General features: G+C 36.7%; 1 long non-coding RNA gene across 1 annotated transcript in view; it reads right to left on the bottom strand.

Moving 5' to 3' along the window:
- Window positions 1-20,873, bottom strand: part of LOC122812299 — a 102,161-nt gene extending 81,288 nt beyond the window's left edge. Inside the window, exons 1-2 of the long non-coding RNA XR_006366379.1 lie at window positions 20,768-20,873; window positions 20,664-20,685 (exon numbers count right to left, since the gene is read on the bottom strand). This is a non-coding gene — a long non-coding RNA (uncharacterized LOC122812299). The remainder of the gene's footprint in view (window positions 1-20,663; window positions 20,686-20,767) is intronic.
- Between the last annotated feature and the right edge of the window lie 972 nt (window positions 20,874-21,845).

Below are 21,845 nucleotides of genomic sequence, written 5' to 3' on the forward strand. Positions count from 1 at the left end.
TATTGGAATTACAGTGTAATTCCAGATAACTGGCTCTGTGTTTATTGGAGTTAAACAATAATTCAAGAAAATCATCTCTGTGTTTCTTGAAGTTACAGAGTGATATCAGATAAATGGCTCTGAGTATATTGAAGTTACACACTGATTCCAGGTAATTGGCTCTGTGTATATTGCAGTTGCAGAGTGCTTCCAGATAATGGTTCTGTGTATATTAGAGCTACACAGTGCTTGTGGTTGTTCAGCTTTATGTGCATTAAAGATGCACAGGGATTCCAGATTATAGGCTCTGTGTATATTTGATGCACTCAATAATTGCAGTAATCAAGTCTACATATACTGGATTTACACAGTTTTACAGGATAATTAGTTCTGTGGATATTGGAGTTACATATTAATTCCAGATAATTGGGTCTGTCTTTATTGACGTTACAAGGTGATTCTAGATAATCAGCTTTGTGTATATTGGAGTAACAGAGTGATTCCAGGTTCTTTGTAAAATGGGGTTACACAGTGATTCCAGATAATCAGGTCTGTGAATATTACAGTTACACATTAATTCCAGATAATCAGCTCTGTGCATATTGGAGTTAGACAGTAATTCTAGATAATAAGCTCTGTCTATATTGGAGGTACAGAGCGATTCCAGTAATGGTCTCTGTGTATATTGGAGTTACACAGTAATTCCAGGTAATCGGTTCTGTATATATTGTAGTTACACAGTGATTCCAAATAATTGCCTCTGTGTATATTTGAGTTTCTCAGTGATTGCAGATAATCTGCTCTGTGTATTTTTGAGTAATCAGTGTTTGTGATTGTTCCACTTTGTGCACATCGAAGATCGACATTGTTTCCAGATAATTGGCTCTGTATTTGGGTATTGGAATTTTTTTGTACTTTCAGATAATCTTCTCTGTCTTTATTATAATTATAGAGTGATTCCAGATAATCAACTTTGTGTACATTGGAGTTACAGAGTGATTTCAGATAATTGACTCTGCGTATATATATCGCCGTTACAGTGCAATTCCAGGTAATCGGTTCTTTGTATGTTGGAGTTACACAGTGATTCTATGTAATTGGCCCTCTATATAGTGGAGTTAGCCAGTGTTGGTGTTTTTTCCACTCTATGCTCAGAGGATGCTCAACAATTCCAGATAATCAGCTCTGTGTATATTGGAGTTACACAGTGATTGCAGAGAATTTGATCTGTGTATACTGGAGTTATACAGTGATTCCAGAAAACCATCACTGTGTATACTGCCATTACATAGTGTTTGTGATTGTTCCATTTTATGCACATTGAAGATGCTCAGTGATTCCATGTAACTGGCTCTGTGTATATTGGAGTTACACAGTGATTCTAGGTAACCATCACCGAGTATACTGGCATTACATAGTGTTTGTGATCGTTCCATTTTATGCACATTGACGATACTCAGTGATTCCAGGTAACTGGCTCTGTGTATACTGGAGTTACACAGTGATTCCAGATAACCATCACCATGTATACTGGCATTACATAATGTTTGTGATTGTTCCATTTTCTGCACATGAAGATGCTCAGTAATTCCAGGTAACTGGCTCTGTGTATTTTGGAGTTACAGAGCGAGTCCAGTTAATCGGTTCTCTGTATAGTGGTGTTACACAGTGATTACAGACAATCAGCTCTCTGTAGATTGGAGGTAAACAGCATTTCTACTGTTCCATTTTGTGCACATTTAAGGTGCCCTGTAATTCCAGATAATCGACTTTCTGTATAATGGAGTTAAACAATAATTCCAGACAATCTCATCTGTGTTTATTGGAGTTACAGAGTCGTCATCATCTTCTTTCGGCTGTTCCCATTAGGGGTCGCCACAGTGGGCTGTCTGTTTCCATTTCTTCCTGTCCTCTGAATCTTGCTCTGTCACACCAACCACATGCATGTCCTCTCTCACCACATCCACAAACCTTATCTTAGGCCTTTCTCTTTTCCTGATACCTATAGCTTCATCCTTAGCATCTTTTTTTCCAATGTACTCAGCATCCCTCCTCAACACATGTCCAAACCAACATAACCTTGCCTCTCTGGCTTTGTCTCCAAACCTTCCAATCTGGGCTGACCCTCTAATATACTTATTCTTAATCCTGACCACCCTCGTCACACCCAGTGCTAATCTTAACATCTTTAACTCTGCCACATCCAGCTCTAACTCCTTCCTTTTTGTCAATGCCACTGTCTCCAACCCATATAACATAGCTGGTCTCACTACCCTCTTGTAAACCTTCCCTTTCACTCTTACTGGTACTCGTCTGTCACAAATCACTCCTGACACTCTTCTCCACTCACTCCATCCTGCCTGTGCTCTCTTCGTCAACTCTCTTCCACTCTCACCATTATTCTGAACTATTGATCCTAAGTATTTAAACTCATCCACCTTCACCATCTCTACTCCTTGCATCCTCACCATTCCTCTATTCTCCCTCTCATTCACACACATATATTCTGTCTTAGTCCTGCAGACCTTCATTCCTCTTCTATCTAGAGCATATCTCCATCTCTCCAGGGTCTCATCCACCTCTTCCCTACTCTCACTACAGATCACAATGTCAAAGTTACAGAGTGATATCAGAAGAATGGCTCTGAGTATATTGAAGTTACACAATGATTCCAGGTAATTGGCTCTTTGTATATTGGAGTTTCACAGTGTTTGTTGCTGCTCCACGTTGTGCACATTGAAGATGCACATTGATTCCAGATAATTTGCTCAGAATTCATTGGAGCTGCACAATGATTCCAGGAATTTGGTTGCATGTATATTGGAGTTACACAGTGATTTCAGGTAATTTGCTGTGTGCAAATTGGAGCTGCACAGTGATTCCAGATAATTGGCTGTGTGTATACATGAGGTACTCAATAATTGCAGGTAATCAGCTCTGTGTATACTGGATTTACACAGTTTTCAGGATAATTGGTCCTGTGGATATTGGAGTTACACATTAATTCCAGATAATCAGCTCTGTCTGCATTGAAGTTACAAGGTGATTTAAGATAATCAGCTCTGTGTGTATTGGAGTAACAGGGTGATTCTAGGTTATCTGTTCTTTGTAAAATGGAGTTACACAGGGATTCCAGAAAATCATGCCTGTAAATATTACAGTTAGACATTAATTCCAGATAATAAGCCCTGTGTGTATTAGAGTAACATGGTGATTCTAGGTTATCTGTTCTTTGTAAAATGGAGTTACACAGTGATTCCAAATCATCATGTCTGTAAATATTACAGTTAGACTTTAATTCCAGATAATCAGCTCTATCTATATTGGAGTTACAGAATGATTCCATATACTGGGGTCTGTATATATTAGAGTTACACAGTGATTCCAGGAACTTGGTTCTGTGTATATTGTAGTTACACTCTGATTCCAAAATAATTACCTCTGTGTGTACTGGAGTTTCTTAGTGATTACAGACAATCAGCTCTGTGTATTTTGGAGTTAAACACTATTTGTTATTGTTCTAGTCTGTGCACATCAAAGATGGACATTGCAGATAATTTGGCCTATGTATATTGGCATTACTCAGTAATTTCTGATAATTGGCACTGTACTTATTGGAGTTGCAGACTGATTCCAGATAATCAGCTCTGTGTACATTGGACTTACATAGTGATTCCAGATAATTACCTCTGTGTATATATTGGAGTTATGGTGTGATTACAGGTAATCAAGTCTTTGTATGTTGGAGTTACACAGTGATTCCAAATAATTAGCTCTATGTATATTTGAGTTGCACAGTGATTCCCAGTAATTGGTTCTGTGTACATTGGACTTATACAGTGTTTGCGTTTTTTCCATACTATGCGCATTGGGGATACTCAATGATTCCAGATAATCAGTTCTGTGTACTTTGGAGTTGCACAGTGATTCCAGAAAATTGGGTCTGTATATATTGCATTTTCTCAGTGATTCCAGATAATCAGCAATGTGTATATTGGAGTTACATAATGTTTGTGATTTTTCCACTCTATGCACATTGAAGATGCTCAGGGATTCCAGGCAATCAGATCTGTGTATATTGGAGTTACACAATAATTCCACATAACTGGCTCTGTGTATATTGGAGTCACATAGTAAGTCCAGATAATTTATTCTGTGTATAGTGGTGCACAGTGATTCCAGGCAATCAGCTCTCTCTATATTGGCATTAAAAAGCATAGCTGCTCAGTTCTGTGCACCTTTCAGATTCTCAGTGATTCCAGATTATTGGTTCTGTGTATATTGGAGTTAAACAGTAATTACAGACAACTGCCTCTGTGTTTATTGAAGCTCAGAGTGATATCAGATAAATGGTTCTTAGTATTATTCCAGGTAATTGGCTCTTTGTATATTGGAGTTACAGAGTGATTCCAGATAATTGGTTCTGTTTATATTACAGTTACACAGTGTTTGTGGTTGTTCCATTCTATGTGCCTTAAAGATGCAGAGTGATTCCAGATAATTGGCTTTGTGTATATTGAAGGTACTCAATAATTGCAGGTAATCAGCTTTTTCTATACTGGAATTATTCATTTTTTCAGGAAATTTGGTCCTGCAAATATTGGAGTTCCACATTAATTCCAGATAATAGGCTCTGAATATATTGGGGTTAACAAGGTGATTCCTGATAATCATCTCTGTGAATATTGAAGTTACAGAGTGATTCCAGATAATTGGTTCTGTTTATATTACAGTTACACAGTGTTTGTGGTTGTTCCATTCTATGTGCCTTAAAGATGCAGAGTGATTCCAGATAATTGGCTTTGTGTATATTGAAGGTACTCAAAAATTGCAGGTAATCAGCTTTTTCTATACTGGAATTATTCATTTTTTCAGGAAATTTGGTCCTGCAAATATTGGAGTTCCACATTAATTCCAGATAATAGGCTCTGAATATATTGGGGTTAACAAGGTGATTCCAGATAATCATCTCTGTGAATATTGGAGTTACAGAGTGATTCCAGGTTATCAGTTATTTATAAAGTGGAGGCACACAGTGATTCCAGATAATCAGGTCTGTGAATATAAGGGTTACACATTAATTCCAGATAATCAGCTCTGTGTACATTGGAGGTACAGAGTGATTCCAGATAATTGCCTTCATGGATATTGGACTGTCTCAGTGATTCCAGATAATCAACAATGTGTATATTGGAGTTTCACAGAGATTCAAAGGATGGACGGTGCAGTGGTGCAGTGGTTGCATGGTCACCTCACAGAAAATGGTTCCCTGTTCAATTCTCACTGGGGTGCCTTCTGTGTGTAGTCTGCATGTCCTCCCTGCATTTGTGTGGGTTTCCTACCAGTGATCCAGTTTCCTCCCACGTTACAAACACATGCATCTCGAGCATTTCTCCCCAGGCCTCCAATGAAAATTGGCTTTGTTTCAAGTCAGACTCCATGTTCACTGAGGATACTCAGTGATTCCAGATAATCAGCTCTGTGTATATTGAAGTTAAACAATAATTCCAGACAATCATCTCTGTGTTTGTTGATGTAACAGAGTAATATCAGATAAATGGATCTGAGTATATTGAAGTTACACATTGATTCCAGGCAATCAGCTCTGCATATATTGGAGTTACACAGTGATTCCAGATAATTGACTCTGTGTATATTGAAGTTACAGAATGATTCCAAGTAATTGGTCATGTGTATATTGCAGTTGCAGAGTGCTTCCAGATAATGGTTCTGTGTATATCAGTGCTTGTGGTTGTTCAGCTCTATGTGCATTAAAGATGCACAGGGATTCCAGATAATTGGCTCTGTGTATATCTGATGCACTCAATAATTGCAGGAATCAGGTCTGCATATACTGGATTTACACAGTTTTACGGGATAATTAGTCCTGTGTTTATTGGAGTTACATATTAATTGCAGATAACCGGGTCTGTCTATATTGAAGTTGCAAGGTGATTCCAGATAATCAGCTCAGTGTATATTGGAGTAACAGAGTGATTCCAGGTCATCAGTTCTTTGTAAAATGGGGATACACAGTGATTCCAGACTATCAAGTCTGTGAATATTACAGTTACACATTAATTCGAGATAATCAGGTCTGTGTATATTGGAGTTAGACAGTAATTCTAGATAATTAGCTCTGTCTATATTGGAGGTACAAAGTGATTCCAGATAATGGACTATGTGTATAGTGGAGTTACACAGTGATTCCAGGTAATCGGTTCTGTGTAAATTATAGTTATACAGTGATTCCAGATAATTACCTCTGTGTATATTGAAGTTTCTCAGTGATTCCAGACAATCTTCTCTGTGTATTTTGGAGTTAAACAGTGTTTGTGATTGTTCCACTTCATGCACATCGATGATGGACATTGTTTCCAGATAATTGGCTCTGTATTTGTGTATTGGAATTTCTCTGTAATTTCAGATAATCTTCTCTGTCTTTATTGGAGTTACAGAGTGATTCCAAATAATCAACTTTGGGTACATTGGAGTTACAGAGTGATTCCAGATAATCGGCTCTGCTTATAAATTGAAGTTACAATGCAATTCCAGGTAATCAGCTCTTTGTATGTTGGAGTTACACAGTGAGTCCAGGTAATTGGCCCTCTATATACTGGGGTTAGCCAGTGTTTGTGTTTTTTCCACTCTATGCTCAGAGGATGTCCAACAATTCCAGGTAATCAGCTCTGTGTATATTGGAGTTACACAGTGATTGCAGAGAATTAGTTCTGTGTATACTGGAGTTATATAGTGATTCCAGATAATCCTCACTGTGTATACTGGCATTACATAGTGTTTGTGATATTTCCATTTTATGCACATTGAAGATGCTCAGTGATTCCAAGTAACTGGCTCTGTGTGTATTGGAGTTACACAGTGATTCCAGATAACCATCACCGTGTATACTGGCATTACATAGTGTTTGTGATTGTTCCATTTTATGCACATTGAAGATGCTCAGTGATTCCAGGTAACTGGCTCTGTGTATATTGGAGTTACACAGTGATTCCAGATAACCATCACCGTGTATACTGGCATTACATAGTGTTTGTGATTGTTCCATTTTATGCACATTGAAGATGCTCAGTGATTCCAGGTAACTGGCTCTGTGTATATTGGAGTTACACAGTGAGTCCAGTTAATTGGTTCTCTGTATAGTGGTGTTACACAGTGATTACAGACAATCAGCTCTCTGTATATTGGAGGTAAACAGCATTTGTGCTGTTCCATTTTTTGCACATTTAAGATGCCCTGTAATTCTAGATAATCAACTTTCTGTATATTAGAGTTAATAATTCCAGACAATCTCATCTGTGTTTATGGGAGTTACAGAGTGATATCAGAAGAATGGCTCTAAGTATATTGAAGTTACACAATGATTCCAGGTAATGGCTCTGTGTATATTGAAGTTACACAATGATTCCAGGTAATGGCTCTGTGTATATTGGAGTTACACAGTGCTTGTTGCTGCTCAACTTTGTGCACATTGAAGATGCACATTGATTCCAGATAATTGGCTCAGAGTTCATTGAACCTGCACAAAGATTCCAGGAATCTGGTTCCATGTATATTGGAGTTACACAGTGATTGCAGATAATTTGCTGTGTGTATATTGGAGCTGCACAGTGATTCCAGATAATTGGCTGTGTGTATATTTGAGGTACTCGATAATTGCAGGTAATCAGCTCTGTGTATACTGGTTTTACACAGATTTTCAGGATAATTGGTCCTGTGGATATTGGAGTTGCACATTAATTCCAGATAATCAGCTCTGTCTATATTGACGTTACAAGGTGATCCCAGATAATCATCTCTGTGTGTATTGGAGTAACAGGGTGATTACAAGTTATTGATTATTTGTAAAATGGAGTTACACAATGATTTCAGATAATCATGTCTGTAAATATCACAGTTAGACATTAATTCCAGATAATCAGTTATGTGTATATTGGAATTAGACAGTAATTCCAGATAATCAGCACTATATATATTGGAGGTACAGAATGATTCCAGATACTGGGTTCTGTATATATTAGAGTTACACAGTGATTCCAGGTAATTGGTTCTGTGTATATTGCATTTACATACTGATTCCAAATAATTGCCTCTGTGTGTATTAGAGTTTCTCAGTGATTAGAGACAATCTGCTCCGTATATTTTGGAGTTAAAGAGTGTTTGTGATTGTTCCACTTTGTGCACATCAAAGATAGACACTGATTCTGGATAATTTGGCCTATGTATTTTGGCATTACCCAGTAAATCCAGTTAATCGGAACTGTCCTTATTGGAGTTACAGAGTGATTCCAGATAATCTGCTCTGTGTATATTGGAGTTATACAATAATTCCAGATAACTGGCTCTGTGTATATTGGATTAACAGAGTAAGTCCAGGTAATTAGTTCCATGTATACTGGTGTTCCACAGTGATTTTGGACAATCAGCTCTCTGTATATTGGCATTATATGGTATTTGTTCTGTTCCGCTTTGTGCACCTTTAAGATGTATAGTGATTCCAGATAATTGACTCTGTGTATATTGGAGTTAACTATAATTCCAGACAATCATCTCTGTGTTTGTTGAAGTTACAGATTGATATGAGAAAAATGGCTCTGAGTATATTGGACTTACACAATGATTCCAGTTGATCAACTCTGCACATATTGGAGTTGCACAGTGATTCCAGAAAATTGATTCTGTGCATATTGGAGTTACACAATGATTCCAGGTATTTGGCTCTGTGTATATTGGAGTTGCAAAGTGCTTCCAGATAAACAGTTCTGTGTATATTAGAGTTACACAGTGTTTCTGGTTGTTCAGCTCTCTGTGTATTAAAGATGCACAGGGATTCCAGATAACTGGCTCTGTGTATATTTGATACACTCAATAAATGCAGGTAATCAGGTCTGTGTATACTGGATTTACACAGTTTTCAGAATAATTAGTCCTGTGGATATTGGAGTTACACATTAATTCCAGATAATCGGGTCTGTCTACATTGAAGTTACAAGGTGATTCCAGATAATCAGCTCTGTGTGTATTGGAGTAACAGTGTGATTCCAGGTTATCGGTTCTTTGTAAAATGGAGTTACACAGTGATTTCAGATAATCATGTCTTTAAATATTACAGCTAGACACTAATTCTAGATAATCAGCTCTTCTATATTGGAGTTACAGAATGATTCCAGATACTGGGGTCTGTATATATTAGAGTTACACAGTGATTCCAGGTAATTGGTTCTGTGTATATTGCATTTACATACTGATTCCAAATAATTGCCTCTGTGTGCATTGGAGTTTCTCAGTGATTACAGACAATCTGTTCTGTGTATTTTGGAGTTAACAAAACTGCTAAAATACGAGTTCACCAGGAATCTACTGGCTGGGTTGTAGCAACAAAAAGTAGACTGAATATACAAAAGTAAAAACTATATTTATTGTAAAAACAATAGTTTGAATAAAAACGGTTAAGTGCTTTCATCTAATATAACTAGACTTCATCAGAACCATAGTAAAATATTACAAACACTTTAAATAGGCAACAGCTCATTTCAAATCCAACAATCCCTTGAACAAGTCTCCTCTTGCACAAAAAAGTTCCTTAATATGCCGTCAAAATACTAGTTCTACTCATTCACAACTTAATACTACAAAACCTCACTCATACAAGCAAATTACTTTGAAATAACTACTATTAACAATATATTATTGCATACAAGTTATAAACTAAATGTTTAAGATTATTTTAAAACTAAAATCACACCTTAGCTTGCAATATAGGTTTTATTGAAATATATTCATTAATACCTGGTGGTGCCATGGCATTTAACAAAATCTGCATTAGTTCCAGACAATCATTCTGTGTTTGTTGTTTGTTGAAGTTACAGAGTGATATCAGAAAAATATATATATAAGTATATTGAAGTTACACAGTGACTCCAGGTAATCAACTCTGCATATATTGGAGTTACCCAGTGATTCCAGATAACTGACTCTGTATATATTCAAGTTACACAATGATTCGAGGTAATTGGCTCTGTGTTTATTGGAGTTGCAGAGTGATTCCAGATAATGGTTTTGTGTATATTAGAGTTACCCAGTGTTTGTGGTTGTTCAGCTCTACATGCTTTAAAGATGAACAGGGCTTCCAGATAACTGGCTCTGTGTAGATTAGATGCACTCAGTAATTGCAGGAATCAGGTCAATGTATACTGGATTTACACAGTTTTACAGGATAATTAGTCCTGTGGATATTGGAGTTACACATTAATTCCAGATAATCAGGTCTGTCTATATTGAAGTTAAAAGGTGATTCCAGATAATCAGCTCTGTGTATACTGGAGTTAGACAGTAATTCTAGATAAATAGCTCTGTCTATATTGGAGGTACAGAGTGATTCCAGATAATCAACTTTGTCTACATTGGAGTTACAGAGTTATTCCAGATAATCGGCTCTGCATATATTTTGGAGTTACAGTGCAATTCCAGGTAATCAGTTCTTGAATCAGCACATTGAAGATGCTCAGTGATTCCAGGTAACTGGCTCTGTGTATACTGGAAACGAAGAATATAATTGTAGAGTACTCAGCAAATACGTAAAGCAGAGGTCCAAACCCACAGATGGTAGCAAATAATTTTAATGAACAAGCAGGATAAGCGCTTTCGTCTTGTGTACAAGACTTCATCAGATGCCTCAAAGTTACATTACATTTAATTTATACCCATTTCAATTAGTTTCAATTAAAATTTACACAAGACAAAAGCGCTTATCCTGCTTGTTCATTAAAATTATTTGCTACCATCTGTGGGTTTGGAGCTGTATATTGGAGTCACACAGTGTTTGTTGCTGCTCCACTTTGTGCACATTGAAGATGCACATTGATTCCAGATAATTGGCTCAGAGTTCATTGGAGTTGCACTGTGATTCCAGGTAATTTGCTGTGTGTATAAGTGAGCTGTACAGTGATTCCAGACAATTGGTTGTGTGTATATGTGAGGTACTCAATAATTGTAGGTAATCAGCTCTGTGTATATTGGATTTACACAGTTTTTCAGGCTAATTGGTTCTTTGGATATTGGAATTACACATTATTTCCAGATAATCAGCTCTGTCTGTATTGAAGTTACAAGGTGATTCTAGATAATCATCTCTGTGTGTATTAGAGTAATAGGGTGATTCCAAGTTATCAATTCTTTGTAAAATGGAGGTACACAGTGATTCCAGATAATCATGCCTGTAAATATTGCAGTTAGACATTGTTGTGTCTTTCGGCTTTTCCCGGTTAGGGGTCGCCACAGCGGAACTCCGGTCCACTAATAATTGGTAGTTGATTTTTACATGCCAAGTTACCAGCCCTAATGCACAACCTTCAATGAAGGTATGCCCATTCATGCATGTTTCCACACAGAAGACGCTCTAGCTGAGAATCGAACCAGACAGCGTCTTACTGTGAGGCAACAACACTACCGCAGCACCTCCACTCTGGATAATCAGCTCTGTATATAATGGAATTTGACAGTAATTCCAGATAATCAGTTCTATCTATATTGCAGTTACAGAATGATTCCAGATAATGGGTTCTGTGTATATTGTAGTTACACACTGATTGCAAATAATTGCCTCTGTGTGTATTGGAGTTTCTCAGTGATTACAATCTACTCTGTGTATTTTGGAGTTAAACAGTGTTTGTGATTGTTCCACTTTGTACACATCAAAGATGGACATTGATTCCAGATAATTTGGCCTATGTGTTTTGGCATTACTCAGTAATTTCAGATAACCAGCACTCTCCTTATTGGAGTTACAGAGTAATTACAGACAATTGTCTCTGCGTATATTGGAGTTACAGAGTGATTTCAGGTAATCACTTCTTTATATATTGGTGTTACACAATGATTCCAGATGAATAGCTCTGTGAATATTTAAGTTACACATTGATTCCGCATAATCAGCTCTGTGTTTACTGGAGTTACACAGTAATTTTAGATAAATGCCACTGTGTACATTGGAGTTACAGAGTGATTCCAGGTAATTAACTCTGTATATTGGAGTTACATAGATATTCTGGGTAATTGTTCTGTATTTATTGGAGTTGCACAGTTATTCCAGATAACCATCTGTGTCTTTATTAGAGTTTCTGTGTGATTCCAGATAATCGACTCTATGTATGTTGGAGTTACACAGTAATTCCAAGTAATTGTTTCTGTATATTGTTGAGTTACGCAGTGATTCCAGATAGTTGCCTCTATGTATATTAGAATTATACAATGTTTGTGTTGTTCCCTTCTGTGCACATTAAAGATGCGCAATGATTCCAGATAATGTGATCTGTGTATATTGGAGTTACACAGGGATTCCAGGTAACTGTTAATATGTATATTGAAGTTACACAGTGATTCTAGATAATCAGCTCTGTGTATATTGGAGTTCCTCGGTGATTCCAAACAATCAGTTCTGTGTATATTTGAGTTACACAGTGTTCTTTGTTGCTCTGCTCTGTGCACATTGAAGATGCACTTTGATCCCAGATAATCATCCTTATGCATATTGGCATTATTCAGTCATTTTAGATAATCAGCTCTGTTTATATTGGAGTTACAGAGTGATTCCAGATAATCAGCTCTGTTTATATTGGAGTTACAGAGTGATTCCAGATAATCAGCTCTGTTTATATTGGAGTTACAGAGTGATTCCAGATAATTAGCTCTGTGTATATTGGAGTTACACAGTGATTCCAGATAATCAGCTCTGTGTATATTGGAGTTCCTCAGTGATTCCAAACAATCAGTTCTGTGTATATTGGAGTTACAGAGTGATTCCAGATAATCTGCTCTGTGTATATGGGGTTACAGAGTGATTCCAGATAATCAGCTCTGTGTATATTGGAATTACAGAGTGATTCCAGATAATCAGCTTTGTTTATATTGGAGTTACAAAGTGATTCCAGATAATCAGCTCTGTGTATATTGGGGTTACAGAGTGATTCCAGATAATCAGCTCTGTGTATATTGGGGTTACAGAGTGATCCCAGTCAATTGGTTCTTTGTATATTGGAGTTGCACAGTGATTCCAAATAGTTTGCTCTGTTTATGTTGAAGTTACACAGTAATTCTATGGACGTGGCTCTGTGTGTCTTGGAGTTACAAAGTTTTTGTGTTTTTTTTCCACTTTATGCACATAGAAGATGCACATTGATTGCAGATAATTGGCTCTGTGCATATTGCAGTTACTCAGTAATTCCAGGAAATTGGATCTGTACATATTGAAGTTGTACAGTGGTTCCAGATAATCGGTTCTGTGTATATGGGAGTTACACACTGAATTCAGATAATTGGCTCTGTGTATATTGGAGTTAGACTGTGATTTGAGGTAATTGTTTTTGTGTATAGTGGAGTTACACAGTGATTTTAGCTATTGTCTCTGTGTATATTGGAATTACACAGTGTTTGTGTTGTTCCACTTTCTGCACATTGAACATGCACATTGATTCCACATAACTGGGTTTGTGTATATTGGAGCTAAACAGTGAAGTGATTCCAGATAATGGGCTTTGTGTATATTGGAGTTACACTGTGATTCCAGATAATCATTTCTGTGTTTATTGGAGTTGTAGCCATAATTCTAGATAATAATGTTTGTATATTTTGGAGTTACAGATTGATTCCAGATAATTTGCTCTATATCTACTGAAGTTACACAATAATTATAGGTAATTAGTTCTGTGTATAGAGGAGTTACACAGTGACTCCAGATAATGGGCTGTGTCTATTTTGGAGATATAGAGTGATTTCAGATAATCATCTCTGTTTATATTGGTGTTAGGGAATGATTCCAGATAACTGGCTATGTGTATATTGGAGTTACAGAGTGATTCCAGATAATCGGTTCTGTGTATATATTGGCCTTACCGTGTAATTCCAGGTAGTCATTTTTTTTTTGTATATTGGAGTTACACAGTTATTCCAGATAATCAGCTCTGTATATATTGGAGTTACACAGTGATTCCAGGTAATTGGTTCTTTGTGTATTGGAGTTGCATAGTGTCTGTAGTTTTTCTGCTTTATGCACACCGAAGATGCACTTTGATTCCATATAATCAACTCTGTGTATATTGGCATTACTCAGTAATTTCAGATAACTGGATATGTGTATATTGGAGTCAAATAGTGATTTCAGATAGTTGGCTCTGTGTATATTGAAGTTACACAGTAATAAATGTCTCAATCTATATTGGAGTTACAGAGTGATTCCTGATAATCAGCTGTTTGTATATTGAGTTAGAGAGTGATTCCAGGTAATTGGTTCTTTACATATTGGAGTTACACAATGATTCCAGATAATTGTCTATATATATATATTGGATTTACACAGTAATTTTAGATAATCAACTTTGTGTATACTGGAGTTACACAGTGATTCCAGTTATATGTTTCTATGTATAGTGGAGTTACCCAGTGATTCCAGATAACTGGCTATGTTATATTGGAATTGCACAGTGTTTGTGGATATTCTGCTCCATGCACATTGATGATGCACATTGATTCCCTCTAATCAGCTCTGTGTATATTGCATGCATTACTCAGTCATTTCAAATAATTGGATCTGTGTATATTGGACTCACAGAGTGATACCAGATAATCGGATCTGTGTATGATGGAGTTACATACTGATTCCGGGTAATTGGTTCTTTGTATATTGGAGTTACAGAGTGATTCCTAATAATCTGCTTTGTGTATATCAGAGTTGCACAGTAATTTTACATAATCAGCTCTGTGTTTATTGGAGTTACACAGTAATTCTAGATAATGGTGTCTGTGTATTTTGGAGTTACAGATTGATTCCAGATAACTGGCTCTGTATATAATGGAGTTACACAATAATTACAGGTAATCATAATAGATGGTTAATAGCCAAAACAAAAACTACTAAAAACAAAAAGTAACATAAAAAAAAAAAAAAAAACACGACCAGTGGCAGAAAATGGAACTTCCAATGTTTAATCACACAAATATACAGAAATATATGAATAAGTGCTTTTACCCTTATAACAAACAGGCTTCTTCAGACTCTCAAGAACTCCCTTTGTTGTAAGGGTGAAAGTGCTTAGTCATTTATATATTTGTGTGGTTAAATATTGCAAGTTCCATTTTCTGTTTTTTTTTTTTGTTATTTTGTTGTTTTTAATAATTACAGGTAATTGGTTCTGTGTATAGTGGAGTAACACAGTGATTCCAGATGATGGACTCTGTCTGTATTGGAGTTACAGAGTGATTTTATTGGCATTACAGAATGATTTCAGATAACTGAATTTGTGTATATTGGAGTTACAGAGAGATTTCAGACAATTGGTTCTGTGTATATATTGAAGTTACAGAGTACTTCTGGGTAATCTTTTTTAGTATGTTGGAGTTACACAGTTATTTCAGATAATCAGTTCTGTGTATATTGAAGTTACACAGTAATTCCAAATATATAGCTCTGTGTATACTGGAGTTACACAGTGTTGGTGTTTTTTTTTCTCTCTCTGTGCATCGAAGATGCACCTTGATTCCACATAACGGGCTTTATGTATATTGGCTTTACTCAGTAATTTCAGATAATTGGATCTGTGTAAATTGGAGTCACACATTAATTCCAGGTAATCGGTTCTGTGTATATATTGGAGTTACAGAGTTTGTCGTTTTTCCACTCTGTGTGCATTGAAGATGCATATTGACTCCATATAATTGGCTCTGTGTATATTGGCATTACTCAGTAATTTCAGATAATGGGCTCTTATCTATATTGGAGTTACACAGTGATTCCAGAATATTGGCTATGTTTATATTGGAGTTACACAGTGATTCCAGGTAATCGGTTGTGGGTATATTAGATTATACTGTGATTCTGAATAGTGAGCTCTGTGTATATTGCAGTTTCTCAGTGATTCCAGACAATTGTCTCAGTGTATATTGGAGTTACAGAATGTTTGTGGTTGTTCCACTCTATGTGCATTGAAGATGCACATTGATTTCAGATAATTAGCTCTGTGTATATTGGCATTACTCAGTAATTTCTGATAATTGGCTCTGTGTATATTGGAGCCACACAGTGATTCCAGACAGTCAGCTGTACATATATTGGAGTTAAACAGTAATTTCAAATAATTGTAGCTATCTATGTTGGAGTTACAGCGTGATTCCAGATAATCAGCTCTAAATATATTGGAGTTAGACAGTGATTCCAGGTAATTGGTTCTTTGTAAATTGGAGTTACCAGTGATTCCAGATAATCGGCTGTGTGCATATTATAGATATACACTGATTACAGATAATTTGCTCTGTGTATGTTGGAGTTACACAGTAGTTTTAGACAATTGGCTCTGTGTATATTGGATTTACAGAGTGATTCAAGGTAATCGGCTTTGTGTATATTGGAGGTGAACAATGTTTGTGGTTTTCTGGTCTACATGGATTGAAGATGCAAATTAATTCCAGATAATCAGCTCTGTGTATATTGGCATTACTCAGTAACTTCAGGTAACTGAATCTGTGTATATTGGAGTCACACAGTGATTCCAGATAGTCAGCTGTATGTATATTGGAGTTAAACAGTAATTTCAGATAATTGGCACTATCTATATTGGAGTTACACTGTGATTCCAGATAATCAGCTTGGTGTATACTGGAGTTAGAGAGTGATTCCAGGTAACTGGTTCTTTGTAAATTGGAGTTACCAGTGATTCTAGATAATCGGCTCTATGTATATTATAGTTACACATCGATTTCAGATAATTGTCTCTGTGTATATTGGAGTTACATAATGATTCCAGGTAATCAGCTTTGTGTATATCGGAGTTGAACAGTGATTCCTGATAATTGTTTCTGTGTATAGTGGAGTTACACATTGACTCCATATAATCATCTCTGTGTATATTGGAGTTACACAGTGCGTGTGTGTGTTGTTCCACTCTGTGTCCATTGAAGATGCACAGTCATTCCAGATGACTGGCTCTGCATATATTGAAGCTACACAGTGATTCCAGGAAATCAGTTCTGTGTATATTGGAGTTACAGAGTGATTCCGGGTAAATAGTTCTTTGTATTTTGGAGTTACACAGTGATTCCCAATAATCAGCTCAGTGTATGTTGGAGTTACACAGTAATTCTAGATAATGGATCTATGTATTTTAGAGTTCCCGAGTAATTCCAAATTATTGGCTCTGTGTATCTTGGAGTTGCACAATGATTACAGGTAATTGGTTCTGTGTATAGTGGAGTTACAAAGTGATTCCAGATATCTGTGTATATTGGAGTTACACAGTGTTTGTGAATGTTCCACTCTATGGACATTGAAGATGCACAGTAACTCCATGCAATAAGCCCCTTGTACATTGGAGGAGCACAGTGATCCAAATAATCAGCTCTGTGTATAGTGGAGTTACACAGTGATTCTAGGTAATTGGTTCTGTATATACTGGAGCTCACGGTGTTTCCAGATAGTCGGATCTCTGTATAGTGGCATTACAGATTGATACCAGATAATTGGCTCTATTTATATTGCAGTTAGACATGGGTTCCAGACAATTGGTTCTGTGTTTACTGGATTTACACTGGGATTGTGGTTGTTCAGCTCTGTATATTAAAATTGCACAGTGTTTGTGCTTGTTCCTCTATGTTTGTATTGAAGTTACACAGTTTGGTTGTTTTTCTTAGTGCACTTTGAATATGCATAGTGATTCCAGATAATTGGCTCTTTGTATATGGCAGCTACACCATGATTCCTGTTAATTGGGTCTGTATATATTGGAGTTATCATAATGGTTTCAGGTCATCAGCTCTTTGTATATTGGAGTTACAAAGGAGTTGTGATTGTTCCACTCTGTGTGCATTGGAGTTGCATGTGTATATCAGAGTTACACAGGGGTTGTAGTTGTTCTGCTCTGTGTATATTGGAGTTATGTAGTATTTGTGGTTGTACCACTCTGTCCACATTGAAAATGCACAGCAATTCCAGATCTCTGTATACAACTTCAGCTCATCATGCCCCTCCTACTAACTCATGTACGGTCAAGATTTGACCCATCTCTATATACAGCTTCATAGGTTCATAGGTGTGTACTAGGCTAATGGCCCTGGAGCCTTTAGAAGCCTAACCCCCCAAAAATTGCCCAAGCACCATGCCACCCAATGTTAGTTCACAGTAACCCTATCCAGTAGGGCAACTGGAATGATCCCTGGAGTGAACTTTCTGTTACCCAACCACTCACCAAGATTTCTGTTGAAGAGGGCCAGCAAGGTGCTCTGCTTGACATGAATGGGAAGCTTATTTCAGAGTATGGACAGTTTTTTGGAGATGAACCTGTCCCTCCAGCATGTTCTGTTAATTGTGGTAATGAAGTTGTGATCTCTGGCGCATGTGGCATGGGGGGATTTCTTTAGGTGTAGCATTTCAAGTAGGTCTAGGTTGGACATGGCTTTGTAAGTGAAGCAGAGATCACCTCGAAGTAGATCATAAGAGACTGAGAACAGCTGAAGTTTCTTGAGTCTGTCCATGTAAGACTTGTGTTTAAGGCCTAGGATCCTTTTTTGTGAGGTATTTTTGTGGCCTCTCCAGCTGTTGAAGGTGTCTGGTCAGGTACATGCCAAACAAGGCATTATATTCAAAGATTGGTCTAATGAGGGATGAGTAGAGAGGGATGATGACCTCTTTCTTCCTGAATGCAAAACCTTTGGTTATAAGATGTGCTACGCAGAAGGACTATCTCACCACAGTGGCAATGTGGTGTTCGAAGGTGAGGTGGCTGTTGATCTGGGTGCCCAGATCACTTAGGTATCACTTCAGTATTCAGTGGGGTCACATCAATGTGGTAATTCATGGGAACTGAGTTTTTTCCAAAGGGGATGATAATGCATTTTTTGGCATTAAGCTTCAGGCCATGGTTCTGACACCAGTCATTGGTCTTAGAGAGGCCCTTTTGTAGGATGTCTGCATGACTTGCAAACTTGGTCAGCCACTGTCCTTCTGTGTTGGCCTGGACGTTTGAAAAGTAGATGCCAAACAGTAGAGGGCCCAGGACCCTCCCACTAAGTCATGTATAGTCGGGGTTTGACTCATCTCAGTATGCAACATCAGCACATCATGCCCCTCCTACTAACTCACGTACAGTCAGGGTTTGACCCTTTTCAGTATACAATGTCATCACATCATGCTCCTCCTACTAACTCATGTACAATCAAGGTTTGACCCATCTCTGTATACAATGTCAGCACATCATGCCCCTCCTACTAGCTCATGTACAGTCAGGGTTTGACCCGTCTCAGTATACAACATCAGCACATCATGCCCCTCCTACTAACTCATGTACAGTCAGGGTTTGACCCATCTATATACAAGTTCTGCACATCATGTCTCTCATACTAACTTATGTACATTCAGGGTTTGCTGACTCCAGCAGCCTGGAGTAACTGCTTCTTCTCAGTGTCATGATTGCTCCACATGCCCCATTCTTTTGTAATTCAGTCATTCATTTTGTGATGCACAGAAAAGCTTACTTTGTAGTGCATGGTGCTATTTTCAAAGAAATTGTTTCATTTTTTGGGGGCAGCATATCTGAAATCTCTTTTTCTCTACACTTAAAGTTTCACCTGTTATGATAACAGATTCCAAGTCTAAATAGTCTGAGATTTGCTGAAAATATATTATGCTTTCTAATAAAAGTTTACTTGCTCTCTGTCTCTCTTTCTTTCTTTCTTTGTTGATATTGAGGACTATGTTCTAAAAAATGGGCTATGTCTATAGGTAATTTTGTTTTGAAGTGTTGCTTTCAATCTGTTAATGCATGTGATTGTGTTTATTTATGCATCTGTCCATGTTTCTATGTCTGTGTGCATTTACATATGAACATATTTATTTCTTTGTTGACTAACCACACTCACTCACACTGGAGTAGTCAAGAATGCATCTTATGTCTTATTATACCAATCCATTTTATATTATGCAGACGTCTTCTAGATTACATGGAATATCCTAAGATAAAGTAACAATGATGCCTATGCATTTCCTATTTCTGATACAATTTGTTGATTTAACTTTGAACTGACTGAGCCTTGAAGACCTGTGCATGTATTTATTATTTTCTGTACCAAAAATCAGCTAATACTTAATCGTTTTACAGTCTGGAGTCTGAAATGGTGATCATGACATTCTAGATAAATATTTTCATAAATAGTATGATTCAGTCCCCCAGGTAGCTCTTCACATATCTGTTATACTAAGCAAGACTTGTAGCAAAAAACCAAATCATATTATATGCACTTAGGAATATTTATCTCATAGATTCTGAATGGTAGTGACTTTTAATTAGACCTAACCATTCATTTACTTATGTCTAATAGCAAAAATGTTAGCAACAAATTCTAATAACCATGCTTACTGCTTTGTGAACAAATGCCATTCCCCATAGTACTAGGATGAGCTTTCTGCAAATGTTTTTATTCAGTGGGCATATCACTATCCTAGACTCATGGGATAAAATTAATTAACAATTTAATTGTAAAAGTCAAATACAGGAGTACTAGTGTCCTACAGTATTACCTCAGATTTGCTGCACTCATGTCCCAGCAATATTATTAATATACATGATGCCAATGTAGATGCTGAAATACAATGCAAGTAATTAATATTAAAATATTTTAGTACATACCTATTTTGAGTAGCAGGTGTCCCTAGAAAAGATAAATAGTTATTAGTAAATTAAATAAAGAAAATGAAATGTATAGTTTATTGTAGTAAAAGTTGCAGACAAACCTTTTCTTCTTTTCTGACAAAGAAAAATAACCAAAAGGGCACAAACAGCTACAGCGCCACATATAATGACAACTATAATAGCTGTGGATGGATGTGCAGGATTGGAAGCTTTTAAAAGAACAAAAATGAATAAATGAATAAATATTGAAGAAATTTCCAAATTGCAGACATTTTTAAATCATAATAGATAACAGATAGAAGAAAGTTATTAGGATGTAACACTTGTTAATCTCTTGGAGTTTCAAAGCCATCTCTAATCATACAGTTTACAAATAATGCAACCAGTAAGAGGTACAGGATTTTTCTTATAGTGGTTAAGGATCACCTGCTTTGATATGAACTATTATGTATCTGCTATTTCTGCCTAAATAAAATTTTCAGATGTTATATCTGAAAAACTTAGTATTTTTTCCCTGGAATAGTAGACCTCTTTGTGTTTCCCAGCAGGATCCTCCTACCAAATATTTCTTTCCCTTATTTCTGTATGCTGTTCACACCTTGTAGATGATTATTTTGGTGGTATAATACAGCTTAAATCACATAAAATCTTTGCATGTCTCTCAGAATAATGAGTCATAATGGGAACATAATGTTGAACTGAAGGACAAATCACTGAAAGATTACAAAACTGAAATGAATTGGTGAACTGAACTAAAACTGAACAAACAGCTTGGAAAATGCCAAGTAAATAAATCCTGTAAAAAAAAGACAAACCATATATGAAAAGAGTTATAGATTTTCAAGGTGTGCTGCTTCACTCATCTCCACACCCCCTGCATCTGAATTAGTACAGCTTTGAGGCTGCACAACTTATTTACCCGAGGATATTATTTGAGTTACCATTAATCAGAACAAATGTTCAAAAGGAAGAACTTTTTTTTTTGTTTTTTAGCTTAATTAAGATATGAAAATCTCTTTTTTTTTACTCTTAATGCTGGCTGCTGTGGTGCTTATTGAGGTACAGCACAGAGTGGGAATTCACCCTTTTCCCACTTGTGTAATATTAGAGTTGGTATATATAATTAGTAGGGTGTGGGGGGTTTGCCCTCTGCATAAAGAAGCATTTTATTTTTGTTTG

The sequence above is a fragment of the Protopterus annectens genome, chromosome 9.part0 (assembly GCF_019279795.1).
Source record: "Protopterus annectens isolate FY-2018-M chromosome 9.part0, PAN1.0, whole genome shotgun sequence".
Taxonomy (NCBI): domain Eukaryota; kingdom Metazoa; phylum Chordata; order Ceratodontiformes; family Protopteridae; genus Protopterus; species Protopterus annectens.